At 44.8% G+C, this 12886-nt stretch overlaps 2 long non-coding RNA genes across 2 annotated transcripts in view; one reads left to right on the top strand and one right to left on the bottom strand.

Moving 5' to 3' along the window:
* The window catches only part of LOC129650065 (uncharacterized), a 52294-nt gene that overhangs the window by 22694 nt on the left and 16714 nt on the right, over positions 1-12886 (bottom strand). The window lies entirely within an intron of this gene.
* LOC129650066 (uncharacterized) lies at positions 4956-7873 on the top strand. Its single transcript, XR_008713563.1, has 3 exons — positions 4956-5000; positions 5979-6408; positions 6749-7873. It is a non-coding gene; the product is annotated as an uncharacterized LOC129650066 (long non-coding RNA).

Below are 12886 nucleotides of genomic sequence, written 5' to 3'. Positions count from 1 at the left end.
GCAAGGAGATCAAACCAGTCAATCCCAAAGGCAATAAACCCTGAATACTTATTGGAAGGACTGATGCTGCAGCTCCAATATTCTGTCACCTCATGCAAAGAGCCAACTGGTAAAGACCCTTATGTGGGAAAGAGGAGGAGGCAACAGGGTGAGATGGTTGGGTGGCATCACTGACTCAATGGACATGATTTTAAGCAAACTCTGAGAGATAGTGAAGGACAGGGAAGCCTGGTGTGCTGCAGTCTATGGGGTCACAAAGTGTCAGACCCAAGTGAGCAACTGAACAACAACAAAATTCTTACTGCACAGAAGGGGACATAAACCTATGATCTGAATATTCGTGAACCCAATAATGGATGACCAATAAGGCTATGGCTGCTCTGTTCCAGGAAAAGTCAGAAATTGTCAGTTTCATGGATAATTCTCATAAAAAACATTTACTTCTGAGAAACGGAGGTGGACAGTCAAGGTGAGGGCTTCACAGGTGATACTAGGGGTAAAGAATCTGTCTGCCAATGTAGGGGATGCAGGTTTGATCCCTGGGTCAGGAAGATCCCCTGGAGGAGGAAATGGTACCCACTCTAGCATTCTTACCTGGAAAATCCCATGGACAGAGGAGCCTGGTGGACTACAGTCCATGGGGCTGCAAGAGTCAGAAACGACTGAGCAACTGAGCACACATCAGAGTGAGATGTCTGGGGAGTTAGACCCTTTGGCATGGGCAATCCAGATTGTTTATATTGCCTAAATAATTTCTTCAATTCTGTTAACATTGCCCATAAGATTTAATGAATGTAAATACTCCACTGATTATTTTCTATAATTGAAGGTGGTTTTTTAAAATTTATTTCTCAGAAAAATCAAGCACTAAATAAGAAACACATCCTCTGACTGTTATCTGTTCCTGAGTAACCACTTCAGTACTCAATGACTTAACACACCAGCTGTCTTATTTGCTCCTGACTCTGCAAGTCAGCATGTGGGCTGAATCCAGGCTAGGCATGGGTTTCTCTGGTGGCTCAGTGGTAAAGAATCTGCCTGCCAATACAGGAGACACAGGAGACCTGGGTTCGATTCCTGGGTCAGGATGATCCCCTAGAAAAGGAAATGTCAACTCACTCCAGTATTCTTACCTGGGAAATCCCATGGACAGAGGAGCCTGGTGGGCTACAGCCCATGAGATTGCAAAGAGTAGGACACAACTGAGTGACTAAACATCAGCAACAAGAGGTTGGCCGTTCTGCTGAAGCTTCAGCCTGGGGTCACTGGTGCAGCTCCAGCCAGCTGGTAGTGGACAGAACTGATCGGTCTAGGCTGGCCTCACTCGCCTACCTGGTAATCGTGCATTAGGGGGTCTTGGTTCTCTTCCCTGTGGCCTCTATAGCAGGCCAGCTCAGACATCTTCACATGGAGGTACCATTCATGAAGGTCAGAGCAGAAGCTACAAGCTCCTCAAGGCCAAGACCAAGAAGTCTCACAACTTCCCTTATGCTGCATTCTGCTGGCCAAAGCAACCCTCTAGACTAGCCCAGAATCAGAGGAGGGGAAAGAATCTGCTTCTTGTTAAGAGCACTTGCAAAGAATTTATGGCCATTTAAAACATCACAATCCTAACCACAATTCCTGATTTTTTTTCCCTAATGTGCATGTATGCTCAGTCACTTCAGTCATGTCTGACTCTTAGCTGTAGCCCTCCAGGCTCCTCTTGTCCATGGGATTCGCCAGGCAAGAATACTGGAGTGGGTTGCCATGCCCTCCTCTAGGGGATTTTCCCGACCCAGGGATCAAACCCTCGTCTCCTGCATTGCAGATGGATTCTTTAACCACTGAGCCACCTGGGAAGCCCTACATCTCTAAGACAGCTTTGTAAATAGATGGCTAGGCCTCAGCTTTCCTAGAGAAAGAAGAGTTTTATTTATGCCTTGTAAGTATGAAGTAACACTGGTTTAAATTCTGGGTTGCTTTTTTGTTGCTGAACCACTTATGAGATTTATGATGTGACTATTTACAAAAGAATAATTTAGATATTCTTCCAATTCTAAATAGTGATACTAATTTTTTCTTTTGGGCACACCAAATAGCATGTGGAATCCTACTCCCTGACCAGGGGTTGAACCTGCATGGGAAGCGTGGAGTCTTAACCACCAGATCACCAGACAATCCCTGAGTTGCTTTCTAAAAGCATTTTCAAGGGCATCTGAATGACTGGTCAATATGCAGTGGTACATTCTGAGCCGTCAGTAAGTAGTAGAGGGGTTTTGGTTGTTTTGTTCTTTTTGATTTTGTTTTGGTATTTTGTTCACTTACGCAGAGTCTTTTCACAGTGGAGAAACCTGCATCTTTTAGATGAAACTTGCATATTCTATCCAATGACTCCCAGCCTGCCCACGATGAGCATAAACCTGCATATACCATGCCCAGCTAATGGGGCTGCTCTGGAATGACCAAGCCCGTAGGGGAGACCCCACCCCTGGAGAACAGCCTTCAGAAGTAATCCCTGGCTTTGGGGAGAGGCTTGGGCTTCCCTAGTGGCTCAGATGGTAAAGAATCTGCCTACAGTGCAGGAGACCTGGGTTCGATCCCTGGGTTGGGAAGATCCTCTGGAGAAGGAAATGGCTACCTACTTCAGTATTCTTGCCTGCACAATCCCATGAACAGAGAAAATCGGGGGGCTACAGTCCATGGGGTCACAAAGAGTTGGACACGACTGAGTGACTAACACTTTCACTTTCCCCAAAACAACTTGAGCCACTCTATAAAGGAAGCTGTTTAATCGATACTGCAGCTGGGCTGTCAAAGGAGTTTAATTCCAAGAGGATGGAGCATTGATTTAAGGATGAAACACACACACACGCACACACATCACACACATGGGGCCTGGAGGCAGGCAATGAGTTAAGTTGGGTAGTGAGCTGAACTGTGGGCTTTCACCAACACTCTGTGCACTGAGATTTCCCTGGTGCCCTGGGACTTGAATCTCCCAGGAAGTGGAATGAATCACTCAGAGAGCAATGAAAATTTCAAATAGTTGTCCTCAATGATCTTTATCAATGCAGACCTGAGTCTTTTAATAGAATGCTTTATGCCCCCTGTGGTCATTACAATTTTATTTCTTCAAGCGACATTTCCCTTTTCTAGCTCCCCTGGGGAATCAGCTGTATTTGCCTTCAGAGTTGGTGGTCAGCTGAATGGCTGTGCTTTCTGATTTGTACCCATTCCAATTTTTCTCTCCTGCTGCCCTGCCTACCAGTAGGGCTCAGTTTTGGAGCAATGTGTCCTGCCGCAGAGGAGATAATTAAGACTGGAAAATAATGGCCCTGCTCACAGCACCAGTGAAATCTTTTCAAGTAACAGACCTTGGAGTTTCTGCCAGCTGGAGAACATGAAAACCACTGCTTGCCCCTGGGAAATGATTTCGTCTTACAGCAAGCATCCCTGTCCATCAGTGCATGCTTGCTCCAACTTCCAAAGCTGCCATCCTTAGGAAATGACAGCCAAAACCTACTGTTCTAATATAGGGATGACCTGGTATTTGAAAGGAAGAGAGACCTCGGCCTTTCCTGCTCCAACCCAAAATCCCCAAATAATAATAGCAAGTATTTACACGGCACTTAACGTCTACCAGACACTTTTAAAATCATTTTATATACACAGTATTAGCTCATTTAATGCTTGTAACAAACAACTCCATAAGTTAGGTACTATCATCTTCACTTTACCTGTGAGGAATCAAGGCTCACAAAGATAGAAAAACTTGAGTGGAACCACTGAGGCAGGCTTTCAAGCCCAGGCAGCCTGCTCTGGAATCCACGTGAGAACACTGCATTGAACTGACCCTTATGAAAAAGAATAACGGCCTTCTGATGTGAGGGAAGCCTGTGGCCCTTTGCCAGTAAGAAGTTAGCCCCCTGAGAACATGTCACAGCTTGTCATCTCATTGCCTGGGCTTTTTAAGATGCTTATATTCATCTGGGTCTAACAAGAAAACACTTCAAATATTTACAAAAGAGGAAATTTCCTACAGGAAATTGGTTGCTCAGGTGATGGAGAAGTTGAGAGCCAACTAGGGAATGGCAAAATACTCTCTAATTTATCCTCCATGCCACGGCCAGGCTGATCTTTGCAACCTCAGAATCCTCGCTCATCCTGATGTCCTAGATTATAAACCTTTGGTGTTTCTCCTGTCTGCCCTCCACCCACCCCAACTGTCCCTTATTTTCTAGCGTCTCTGACCTATAGGGTGACTTCATACAATTGTTTTTAAATTAATTAATTAATTTTAATCGGAGGCTAAATTTTCACTCCTTTTATCTTCACTCAGTCTAGCCACTCAGTCTTTGATGCTGTGTCAGCCAGGGTCCCAGCTGGGAAGAGGTTGCACATTTAAATCAATGTACAAAGAGAAGGTTGCACAGGAAGGGGAGTACAAGGGCAGAGAAGCCCAAGGAAAATGCATAACATAGTGCCCATCATACAGGAGAGTGTTTACTGCGACCCAAAAGGAGAGGGCCCTGTAGAAGCCACTTGAGAGGAGCAGAGACCTTTGGTCTAATTTCAGACTGAGAATCAACCAGCCTTCTCAGGAAGGAGACCAGGGGCATACAATACCCTGACCTCACCTTCCTGTTCTCCAAGCTCCTGCTGGGGCTGCCCATTGATGGGTCACAACTGAAAACCAAAGGGCACCACACCTGTCAAGAGGGTTCACCCAGGTCAGCTGGCCCCATCATCCCAACAGAAGGTAAAGGATGGGAAGGATGGGACCTGCAGGGGCAAACTAAAGATAGCCAGCACAAGCACCCATTCCTGACATCTCTGTTGCCAATGTCAACCATTCATCTGGAAGACAAAGCCCACATGTTACTTCTTAGTGACCCTGCAGCTCTCCCCAACACCTGGGTGGTGGGTGGTTACTCTTGGTCTCCCAGCATCTTCTCCATCCCTGGGGTCTGCGTGGTGGATGGAGCGTGCCCAGTGCATGCGAGTCTCCCTATGGGACTGTGAGTTCCTTGAGCGCACACACCATCTCTTTTTATATTTACAACATCTGCACCGAATGCAAGAGTATTTCTGCACTCAAAAAATTTGTGGTGGAAGAAATGAATGAGGGAACCATCTGAGATAACTCTTGCTCTGCACAGCTGACACTTGCAATTAGTTCTGAGATAGCATCTTCTTTCACACAGAGATGTTGCCTCTTTATAAGGCTATTATGCCCTTTATTTAAAAAAAATTTTTTTAAGAATAATCTAACTAAAATCTTTCCTGTATAAAAACAGCCAGACTTGATTAACCATGAACATTACCACAAATGCTTATTATATACACAAAAGAAAGGCTCCAATTAAAAATTCTGATTTATACCCTTCATCTTCCTAAGGAGATTTGATATTTCATGTTTAAGACAAGACTTCCTGTCCTGCCACATCTCTTCTAGGAGTCTTAGTAACTGGGGTGTGTAGATGAATGTAATGTGATTCTTTCTCACTAACAACCAAGAATGTTTCTAAACAGCTGTGAAGTCAGTTCTAGTATGGGTATCTAATCCAAAACTGGCTCATTTATTTTTAATTTGATTTAAAATTAGTATTATTAATAGTTGGCCAGCAAGTTAGAAGCACAGGGATTTGTGGCCACATAGAAAAGCAGAAAAAAATCTCTTCTTAGAAAGGGGATTCGGATCAAGAATCTGGGTTTTCCTGATGCCTACAGCTCTAACAAAAGCTCTGTTCTCTCCTTTCTGGGCTGAGTAGGACAGATTGCTAATGAGGGAAAATTATAAACTTAATCCTTATATGAGGCAGCTGACTTTATGTTTGCAGATTTAAAATGTCTGACCTAGAAAGGGTCTTAGAGGTCATCTACTTCAATTCCTCAATTTTACAAAGGGAGGTGGGAGGGAACCAAAACAAAAGTCAGAGAGGTTAAGTGACTAGCTCCTCATCATAATTACGTCTACAAACTGCTTTTACCCGCAGATCATCACACCCCCCGTCACTTCTGGAGGAAAGAAATGTCATACCACATTCTGTAATGGTGTGCATCAAGTGCGCCATCACTCAATAAGAAGGGCAGTTCGCTGCTCTAGGTCAGATTTTAAGGACCCACATACAACAGCCAGATGTGAGGAGCAGCGTCCTGCTCCATCAGTTCCCTGTGGACTCTCTTACATCTTGGTTCTTCAGTGTGCCTGTTGATAAAGTGCCTCATAAACGCCACACAGTTTTCCTGTAATGCTTTGAGAGCACAAGTATGAATAATGACACAGAAACATGTGATGCCACGGCTGTTTGCTCTGAGGACGCACTGGACTGAAAAATGTTCTGCCATCAGCGAACCTCTTCATTTCTAGACTTGCTGATGATCCCCCAGGAGTACCTGTCTGCTGATGAATACTAAGATCCACAGGTAAGACCCCTAATCTTATCAGAGCTGTGAGCTGACAGGAGTAACTACTTTCTAGATCATGTATTTTATTCAAAGTTGTTTTCTTAAGATGATTTTAATGAGGGAGGAGGGGGAAGGACGGGAGGGAGAGGAAGGGGAGGAGGAAGGGGAGGAGGCGGACAGAGGATTTGTACAGTGGATGGGGACGGGTGACGAGAACTGTGTATTTTACTGGCCTGTCATTTGGGGCATTTATTTAAGCCATTTGTGTCTCAGATTCCCTACCCATGAAATGGGACAGCTGGACCAGGTAAACCGTCAACTATCTCCCAGTTTTAAACCTTCTATATTCTCCTTTCAGAAAAGAGGAGCAGCAGCAATAAGCCTGACTATTCCATACGTGCCACTGATGATCTACAAGAGGAGAACAAACTAGAGATGACTTTCCGTTTTAATGGGGTGAACTCCAGCTGTTCTACCATCTGCTCTGCCTCTTTCAACTGAACCTCTATACACATGTGTTGACTTACTTTTATTATGTTATTACATTGCTATTCTGTCTTCACACTAGAGTGGTGACTTGGCCAATGATGGCAGCTTAACCAGATGACAGAAGAAAACCAGGTATAACATGCAGCCAGAATAAAAACTGGGCTCTGCAGCCTCCAAAGTCCCCAAAACACACTTCAAAAAATAAATGTCAGGGCTTCCTTGGTGGCTCAGTGGTAAAGAGTCTGCCTGCCAATGTAGGGAACACGGGTGCAATCCCCGAGTCAGGAAGATCCCACATGCCGCAGAGCAACTAAGCCCATGCCCCACAACTACTGAGCCTGTGCTCTAGAGCCCAGGAGCCACAACTACTGAAGCCCGCCCACCCTAGAGCCCAAGTTCTGCAACAACAGAAGCCAGCACAAGAGAAGCCCCTGCTCGCTGCAACTAGAGAAACCCCAAGCCCAGCAACAAAGACCCAGCATGGTCAAAAATAAATAAATTTCAAAAATAAATAAATGTCAAGCATATTTTAGACTGCTTTGCCTTGTACATCATTCTCCTCACTGTGAAGTTCTTAGCAACTGAAATGAGTTGGTCTTTTCTATGAAACACCTGCATTTCTATATCTGTTATCTTGGCAGGCCTGACGTACTTCTTCTGGCAACTGGAACTAGTTACCGTTCCCCCTCATAACTATTTGTATCCACTCATATCCATGGAAACTTCTGGTCTTCGGATAAAGAAGCATTTACTATGTTAAGCCACTGAGATTTGGGGACTGTTACTCTAGCTAGAAATTAAACTCTCAATTATAGCTGGAGGCTGGGCATGCAAGTGGAAGACTCTCTTCTCTTTGGCAAGTAAGCCTTGTCCTGATACCTAAGAGCCACTGATACTCAAGTGAGGCTCACCGGTACACTTTTCCAGAGGTTCCACCCCCACTGTGCATTTACTAGGTACCCACTGTAATATCCTCTTAACTGTTCTTTCTACCTCCAATCTTGTCCCACTTCTAAGTCATACTTTATGGGATCACTGGAATTATCTTTGTAAAACATTTAATCTAATGTAAAATATTGATTTATTCAGCATTTACATTCATCTAAGGAGGAGCCCAGGAACCAGGCTGGCAAGTAGGGGGAACAGGATGGGGCCCCCGGCCTCTGCAAGCACCTGCTGAGGCCCAGCCCTCTTGATGGTGCAGGACTTCTCTCCTGAGCTCAGCAATGGCAAATAACCCTGGCCTTGAATTCAGAAATAGGGAGTTCAGATGCCAGTGGAGTCAGCCAGGACAAGCTTATCCTCCAACCCAACCCAAACATTTAAAAAATCATTTCAACTCTCTGTCCTTATGAGTCTTTGTCTAATTGAAGTAAACTGCATTTTCTCTGTCCTTATAAGTCTTTGTCTACTTGAAGTAAATTATATTTGCACCTTTTAAAAAAGGTATTTTTACACAGTGATTTTTGGTTTTAAACCCAATGATCACAAGGTTTTTTGCAAGTGAATAGATTCAGTCAGCAAGCAGATGAGGAGGGCAATAGGTGGTTTTTTAAAAAATAGATGTACGTGTATTTATATATGTGTATGTATAACTGTGTGTGTGTTTGTGTGTGTGTGTGTGTATGGGGGCTCAGATGGTAAAGACTCTGCCTGCAATGCAGGAAACCTGGGTTCGATCCCTGGGTTGGGAAGATGCCCTGGAGAAGGGAATGGCTACCCACTCCAGTATTTTTGTCTGAAGAATCCCAGGGACAGAGAAGCCCGGCAGGCTGGGTCAGTCCATGGGGTCGTGAAGAGTTGGAAGTGACTGAGCAACTAACACTTTCATATATTTATGCATGTGTATTTACATATGTATGTGGGGGCTTAGCCAGTGGCTCAGTGGCATAGAATCTGTCTGTAATACAGGAGACAGGGTTTGATCCCTATGTCTGGAAGATCCCCTGGAGGAAGGCTTGGCAACCCACTCCAGTATTCTTCCCCAGAAAATCCCATGGACAGAGGTGCCTGGCAGGCTACATATAGTTCATGGGGTCGCAGAGTCAGACATGACTGAACCAACTGAGTGCACACACATGTATCAGTTCAGTTCAGTCGCTCAGTCATGTCTGACTCTTCGCGACCCCATGAATTGCAGCACGCCAGGCCTCCCTGTCCATCACCAACTCCCGGAGTTCACTCAAACTCATGTACACTGAGTCGGTGATGCCATCCAGCCATCTCATCCTCTGTCGTCCCCTTCTCTTCCTGCCCCCAATCCCTCCCAGCATCAGAGTCTTTTCCAATGAGTCAACTCTTCGCAAGAGGTGGCCAAAGTACTGGAGTTTCAGCTTTAGCATCATTCCTTCTAAAGAACACCCAGGACTGTATATACAGACATAAATACAACATAGAATATATAACACACACAGAACATAAATATATTAAAATAAAATTTAAAAAACACAAATACATATACATTCTTTAGTTACTGCCCAAAATGAGTGTGGAGTTGCTTACTATCTTATCTCAGGGTCTTACTTGAGATTAGGTCTTGCCTAATCAGGGTCTGGCCTGCTGTGTGTGGACAGCATCCTGCTCCAGTAAGAATAACCTACTGTCTCACCATAGTGCTTGTCCCACACTGAGTGGTATTTAGCACACAGATGATGAAAATAGTTGACTGTGGCCTGCCTGTTTGGTGTCCCTGGCTGGCATTTATGGGTCATATCAGTGCTGTGGCTCTGCCTTTCTGTCCCCTAGAGCTTCTGATGATTTTGCACAAAATGTCTGAAGGCCAGTGAAGTCCATCCACTATGGTCCCTCCTCACTGTCTGCAGCGGCAGCCAATGTCAAGTACTCTAGTGCATCCTTGAATTATCCATTTGCCCACTTCAGCTTGGCAGCAACTGGCTATATTTTATCAATAAGATGTAGCCAGGATTTCCATAGCACTTTACCGCTACCCCTGCATGGAAAAAAACAGCTGAATCAGAGACGACAACACAGTTTAAGGCGGTTAGCTGACTGGTAGAGAACAAAGGGACCATGCCAGGCCTCAGGGAGGGCCCTCCTGCCTGGTGACTTGGCCCCTTGGGGATAGGCCAATTCTTGTTTCTGAGTCAGTGACAGTTATTTTTGTTGAACCAGAGGTGTTCTATTCAGTCCCTGAGGACATGAAATCAATGAAATCTGTAGATTCGGGGCAGGCCCCGGGGCTTGCCACTTCAGAGCACAACACTGATTAAGGATGAATGTGATCTTGGGAACACCCAAGTCCAAACAATGATGCTGACCCAGTGCCAATGTGCGGCTGGGTAAACCCAGCAGCATTCTGGGACCATGGAGAGCTGGGCTCTTTGATTTCTAACCTTTGAACAAGGAGGGGAGAAAAGACTTGCTGGAAAGCCTTGCTTCACGCTGTGGTGGTGGTAGTGAGTTCAGGATCAAACCGCCACTTCATCTTCAAAGGCCCCTGAGACCCCCAGCGCCAAAGGGGCCAGGGGTGGGGAGTATTATTTTCATTGTCATTTGATCAAGGGCTCAGGAAATGTTTTATAAGTCTTGTACCAAGTAGACGGTGCAGTTGTCCCTAAAACTGTGCTGTTGAAGACACTCTAGCCCGATACCAGAAACTGTCCCAACACTCCATGGAGGAGCTTATGTGGGCACCGCTGCAGAGGCTGAGGGTGACGTGTGTTCAGAGGTCTGTCAACACACCCTCACATGTCTGGTGTCCTCCTTTCTTCCCTCCAGCTGCTCTCAAGATGATGAAGGATCCACTAGAAACCTGTGTTTTTCTCTTTGATGTGTGAGCAGCTGCAAGCAAACCCCAGAAATCTCGGAAATGGTCCCGAAGCAGTGACCAGGACACCCTCTCATTCTGAGGAGGTATAGCATGGCCTTCACTGGAGACAATTTTGTTGACAAAACATTCTTCAGATAGGTTGCCTGCATTCTTTACAGAAGTCTCCCAGTGCTTTTGTAATTCCTGATATTATGCCAGGGAGAAAACATCAAATAGATGCTTATGACTTTTAGCATCTCTCTTTGATCAGCCACTAATCTCAATGCTCACATCAGACTCTCTGCGTACATCAAAAAAAACCAAAACAAAACAAAACAAAAAAACCCAACCAGGAAACAGTATACACCAGGATCTGGTCATTCTGACTCCCTTACAGAGGGAGACTCCAGGCAGAATTTGGATCAGATTTAGAGGCTCTTCCTTCCCCCTCTTTTTCTGATTTCATTACTTTGAGAAAGTAACTTTCTTTGGCTCTCACTCCACTTTTTCATCTGAAAAATAGATGTGTTTGGCTAGAAGGGCCCTAAGTATCTATCCAGCTCTAAATACTCCTGGCATATTTTCTGTGAATTACTCATTAGTTGTCACAGTTTGCAGTATTTGCAGTGTTCTTGAGGTAAGGAACAAAAATCGAGATTGTTCTTAGGACTCTTCCATTCCAAGAACCTATTTATATATGTTATTTCATTTATTCTCCCTGTAAAATCATGTAAGGTAGAGACATACTTATACTTAACCTAACAAATCAGGTTAGGTAGAGAAATACTTTGTTCCCCACTTACAGATGGAGAAACTGAAGCTCAGAGAGGTTGGGTGATTGGTCTGTGATGTACGGGGCAGAATAAAGACTGAAATTAAGCTGCGCGCATGTGTATGTGTGTGCAGTTGCTTCAGTCACAACATCAAGCTATGGAACTGCAAAACCCAAGCTCCTTCTCCTCTGCCCAGAAACCTACTGGATTGTTTTGTACATTAACTAAAAACTGACTGTATTAAAATATTTCACAAAGTCACTGTGTCTGTAAACCAGTCCTGTATTGTACGTTCCCTACCAGCTCTTACTGGTCTTGTTAAGAGACTGGAAGAGGATAGTAAGAAAGCTCAAATTCTCATTTTCTTGTCTCCCCTTTAGCAACTCCCTGCAGCCTCTAGGACTTTCCCTTTAAAAACAGAATCATCGACAAGGCAGAAGCAGTTTGTCATCCTAAGACCTTTGGAAGAATTGCTTGGAAAATGAACTCTGACAGCTCCCCAGACAACAGGCTGCTGCACTGTTCTCCTCCATCTCCCTCGCATTCTTCCAGAACAAAGCCTCAACAGTTGGAGGGAAAGGGGGCTTGAGCCAATATAAAGAACCACAACCTACACCCAGGCTTCAGAGGTTAGTCTGGGTTTCTCAATGCTTTGTCACATAGAGAAAGATATTTACAAAAGAGACTAAGAAGGTGGTTACACACCAGGACCCAGATTAGAGTTGGGCCCCAGGTGGGTGAGCACACACAGAGTTGCCCTGGAGTCAGGCTCTTAAATGGGGTGCAAGGTTTTGTTCCCAGGAACACTTATGGAATATAAAGCAGTCTAAAATGTCACCAGTCTTGAAGTGGGTGGAGGGCAAAGCAAGACTCTGAAGTCAGCACCAAAGGAGTGGTGGTCAGTGAAAAAGACCTGGGTGCTGGGGTACCCTTTCAACAATAAATTTATGTCTCTGGTCTTCTCTTTTCTCCATCTATTTTTTTTTTTACAGTCCATGGAAGAAATATTGGCATACTATATGCATTAGGTACTTAAAATGCTTTCTTTCTTTCTTTTTTGAGGACTGTCAATCAACTATATAGCACTCACTGTATACTTTCCACTGTGCCTGGTGTTGATGATACAGAAATGGACAAGATGAAATTACTGCATTTGTTAACGGACTAAATGTTTCCTTTTTTCATTACTGTCATGCACTTTAATTCTACATGTGTTTTATTTATTTGGGGCTGTGCTGGGTTCGTGGCTGCACGGGCTTTTCTCTAGTTGCCGCGAGCAGGAGCTATCCTCTAGTTGTGGGATGCGGGCTTCTCACTGCCATCACGGCTCTTCTTGTGGAGCATGCGCTCTAGACACATGGGCTTCAGCTGCCGCAGTGCATGGGCTTTGTTGTTCCGCAGCATGTCGGATCTTCTCAGACTAGGGATCAAACCTATGTCTTCTCCACTGGCAGGTGGATTCTTA

This window comes from Bubalus kerabau, chromosome 4 (genome assembly GCF_029407905.1).
Source record: "Bubalus kerabau isolate K-KA32 ecotype Philippines breed swamp buffalo chromosome 4, PCC_UOA_SB_1v2, whole genome shotgun sequence".
Classification (NCBI taxonomy): Eukaryota; Metazoa; Chordata; class Mammalia; order Artiodactyla; family Bovidae; genus Bubalus; species Bubalus kerabau.
The sequence above is the reverse complement of the archived record's forward strand: the minus strand, read 5'-3'. Positions and strand labels throughout refer to the sequence as shown.